The following is a 5,137-nucleotide window of genomic DNA, read 5'->3' on the forward strand; positions in this document are numbered from 1 at the left end:
AACCATTTGGTTAGATTATACGTTGGAAGCAGTTGGAACTGTTTCACTTAGTAAAATTACTTTCATGACCTCAATTACCTGTTAATCATAGTGTAGCTTAATGGCCAGTCTGTACTGTAAAATAACGCTTGTGATCTGACTAAGTAGTGAGTCAGTGCGAAACGCCTTGAGTTACCTTGCTCAACATTAGTTTCTGAAACAGCAATTTTCTCAACAAAGGTCAAACAATACGCATTAATAAAAACAGTGCATTCGCATTAAAATCCCACCACGCACACATAAATTCTCCTGCAACTGCTAGAAAGCAGGCCCCTGTGTGATAAATGAAGTGAGGTAACAAACGAAAGGGTGTGCGGTGGGCCTAAGGGTATCTTAATCTGAGGACGTGGGCCACGGAGGTTGCTTGGATGCCATCCACGTCATTATTGCCTATTAACAGTGTTGAGAAAGTATGCCCTATTGTGCTCCTTATGACTGGGCGACACCCCCTCCTGCCACTCGAAATCACATCCAGCTAAACAAACCACCCAGTGAAGCTTCCTGCCGTGCACAGATTGAGACCCCTGGCCCTGCAGAATTTACAGGGCCCCTTTTCTCTTTCTCTTTCAGCTTCTTTTTATTTGTCTCATTCGCTCTCTAACTCTCTGGATTAAACACAATACCGTGCTGCCACATGTGGAGGCTTTAGCTGTGGCCTCAATCTCCAGATTGATGAAGATTCTGCTATTGTTTGGTAAGCGTGTCAAAACACAGCACAGGCTTAGCACTTGGCTTCCCCGGGTTTACATTAGTAATTCGCACTCACTCCTCACTGCCTACCGTGTTAGAGGCTAACAACACATTTAGAATGGCAAGCGGCTCCAAAAGTGCTGTTTTGGACAAAATCTGACTTCCAATCACTTACTCACCCTCGCTATTGAATCACTATTGAACACTGTATTGAATAATATGGAATAGTGAAGATGGCCCAAGTCATATTGGATTACATTAAATGTCATTATATCAAGGCCTGTTCATTGTACTGTGAGTAGATACTTACATATATTGCAATAAAACTGGCATTAAAAGAAAAACACGTCCATTGTTTAGCCTCTGTAATTTGGTTACATCGTTCGCTGACCTTCTCAATGCACATTTTGCACTAAAAGAAAATCAGAAAAGGGCAGAATAAAAGGTTGCTGTGTCTGCTGAAACAAGCCATTTTGTTTTCAGATATTTAGACTAAGGCTGAACGGTTTTGGAAAATAATCTAATTGCGATTTATTTGACCAATATTGAGATTGCGATTTAATATGCGATTATTTGTTGAGCTTTTTATCTTCTGTATTACTCAACAAAGACGAGCAACAAATCATTGTATGGTAGGGGTGGGAATCTTTAGCGATTCGATTCCAAAACTATTCTTGATCTTTTTCCCCCCATATTACTTATTTTGTTAATAAAACTTAAAATCTTAAAAATTACATATGTAATTTAAAGTACTTTTAAAAAAAATTACACATTAAAATATTTAATTAAAACAATTGCATGATAAGAATTTAAAATATATAAACATATATAAGCTTCAAACATAAAAGCTAGTAAATAATAAGGGGGGGAGGGGGGGGGGCATATTACAAGCTATAAATGCTTTCAGTATTTTAGAGTAGCCTGGCTATCTGAACGTTTTCCATTCATCTTTACTGTTGTTTGATTATTATGATGACATCATAGACCGTGAGATCTAATAAGCTGCATTCAGACGGAATGCACAGATCTCTTTTGAATTATAAGATGTGGTTTGTCCTGTCTGTTTAATCCCTTAAGTCTTGACATAACTGTCTGTGTTTACATTAAAGCAGCACTAGGTAACTTTTCAACCTTTATAATATATTTTCATACCTCTTGTGATGATACATCGACTTACAATAGGTTGAATAACACGTCTGCCATAGCCTGACGGGGTCTGTATCGTTTTTAATCGTACTTTTAAACTTCGGGTTTCGGGTAGTAACCGAGAAAAAAAAGAACTACAAAATTCGATTGCTTTATGGCATATATGTCACTTCCACCACCACCCCCACTTCCTTAAATTCGGACGTGCGAGAAAAACTATCATTTGTTTGCCGAATGTTATAGTCATGGCCGAAGCAGCACAGAAAAATAAGAAAGCAAAGGTTTTGTCGGAGGAAAGCAAAAAGAGGAAACGAGAAAGTGATCGGATTAAAGGCAGGACGAGGATCAACATTGGGCCAGCGTTTGCTCGTTGGCGTGAGCTGAAGGAGGAGGGGCTACATTCTTGCAAGTAAATACATAAGACGTATAAAATCATATTTTAGGATACCTAACATGTCTGTGATATTGGTTTATTTGTCTTTCCTCAAGCTATAATGCAAATCGATTTTTCAAATTTGCAGATCATCTAGGGTAGCTTGATATTATAATATTGACGATATATGGTGATTCCTACCACTCAAACATTGAATTGAAGTATCATAGATTCTGTAAAACGGTAACCAATAGACTAGGCTACTATAATGACGCTGGCTTGTAAACGTGAGCATCGCGATCATTTGGCGTTTGAAAAAAATAAAACCAATGAAATTATATTCATATGACATGCTGAAACATATGCCACTGTACCTGGGATGAAGACATTTCACACGCGATGCAAGCAGAACACCTGAATGTGAACTCCATTGACAGGTGAACTCATCCTGCAGTGTTCAGGGCTATCATAGTTGTCATGTCAACAAATGCACGTGCGATGCATCCCCTGATGTAGGATGACAGTTTACGACAGTAGTAGAGGACAATACTGTTTCCCAACTGTAGGGGGACCCCGAGAGCAAAAACTACCTAGTGCTGCTTTAATTTCGTGTTATAAAAGCATTTTGAAATGCAAGTACATTTAAAGGCCCCCTGAAATCAAAATTGAAGTTTTTTAGCTTTTAGTATATGACTATGTTAGCCTTACGGTTATGAATAAGCTGGTGTGTTCCAAAACAATGAAAAATTTGCAGTTAGGAGTTATAAGCATTCAAAACTTACAGTCTCTCTCTTCCGTTAAAATGAATCACAGATTTTGGTGACTTCATCGCAGACTTCATCTTCTCATCACATCTTCTGTCCAATCAAATGCTCTCTAGAAGCTGAAGCGTCCCGCCCCCTATATATTATAAATAGACGCTGAAGCTGCGTCTGAAATCGGTCAGTTGTTCACACATTTACTAATTTCTACATGGTGAATGGCACATAGCGCACTATACATGCGATAGGACACAATTCAGACATGTAATGCTTTCAGTTGAGGCGAATGAAGTCTGTTTTCACGCTAGTTCCACGCAGATCATATGCGCGAGTCGGCGCAGACAACAAAACATATCGGACTCATTTAAATTCTGCACAGAATGCTGTATTTCAAAGCGATATGGAGGAGAATATGATTATAAACGGTTAGAGATTAGGAGGAAACTGGCTTTCCCAAACAGAAAGGCTCTAGTCAAACTGTGGTATTAACGAAACGCTATAGGTTGTTTCAAAAAAGGGGAGGAGCTGCTAACAGCTGGAGCCGTTTCAGGGGAAATTACGTCAACACATTGAATAATGCTGCGCGTTTCAAAGCACTTCAGTGGGTCTTTAACCACTTACACGGAGTCTCTCACAGCCGAATGCAGTATTTGTAATTGAAAGCAGCTTCTGTCAGTAAATTTAAATTTTTTATATATAAGCCCACTGCATTCCAAACGACATAAACAATGGCTTCGGCGGGCGAGCCTGCTCACTGCAAGACTAACATCAAGTGCGCGTTTCTCACACTTACAGCGCATATCCTGTGCAATGAAGCCCGCGAATGTCATTGTAATTCGCTTCAACCTTTCCGAACTTTATGAAAGATTATCTTACGGAAAGTTCAAGTGTGTGAGGAATCGGAAGCCATCAGAATACTGGTGTGTTTCTGCACGCAGTGCCATCGCGCACATGCAGTTAAAAACTAAGTTCAGACATCGACCCAGAATCGTTAGAGAGAGAATATTTTCTCCCACTCCTATTGCATAGTATGACCAACAAAATATTAGATAGATTAAACATAAACTGTTCTGTTGTGTAACATGCCAAGTTGATGCTTCTTCTGTAGACTTCTTTACTCTCACGTGTCACGTGACCAGAGTGTAATCGCAGACTTTGCATCATATCGCTATATTATCGCAAATGCGATTAATCGTTCAGCCCCATTTTATACCCCAATTGAAATGTCTTAAATGATGAAAGCCTTTCAGCCTAAGCTGATGTACAACAATCAAAGTGATTATAAAGTTCTTAATAATGCACCGTATATATTCTTCCCACCTATAAAGGTGCCATTCTCTGACTGGCCACCTGGGAGATAGAGACATACACAATAACAGTCTCAATCACGCTAAGGCGGCGAATTGACAGCTGAAAATCAAGAGCCGTTGCTTCTCATTCATAGCACTGGACAATGCTCTAATACAGTTGCTTGGATGCTGATCTCCTCTCAACTCTCCTGATGGCCCCCCACCTTTGATGTGTCATGCGCTTTTAATATAAGAAAGGGGCCTGATTGTGCGTCTGCAATAAAGGCCCTTTTAAGTCCATTTTGGAACAAAGATGGTAAGTGACATTGTTCAACAAGAGATTGACCTCCAGTGATCCCCTGGAGTTCGGAGGACTACAGGGGCTGTGAGGAGTGTTTGAGAGCGATGTGTAAGTAGGGTCCCTCTGTCTTGTCTGGGAATATAGAAAGCCTTTTACTATACTCTCTTTTTCTCATATTATATAGCAGAGTTCATAAAAAAATAAAATAAAATTATGACACTATTTACAACCATGTCACTACTCAAACCCATGAGCTATTTTCTTTGCAATTACAATAAAAAATTATTTTCAAGCATGAGAAAGGATAAACAAGTCACTTGCTCACTACATTACAACAGATAGTAACACAGACAACATTTATTTTGCCGTTTACTGATAATCCAGCCTGATCTGATGAGAAAACAACTATTTTACGAGGTGGCGGTTTTGTATTAATACATATGATGCAATTTAGTCCACCTCTAGCCCTAACCATCGGTGGGGCGTAATACATAAGTAATACACAAATAATACATAAGAATTAGCACCAAGTACCAAA

This window comes from Gobio gobio (genome assembly GCF_949357685.1).
Source record: "Gobio gobio genome assembly, chromosome: 9".
Taxonomy (NCBI): domain Eukaryota; kingdom Metazoa; phylum Chordata; class Actinopteri; order Cypriniformes; family Gobionidae; genus Gobio; species Gobio gobio.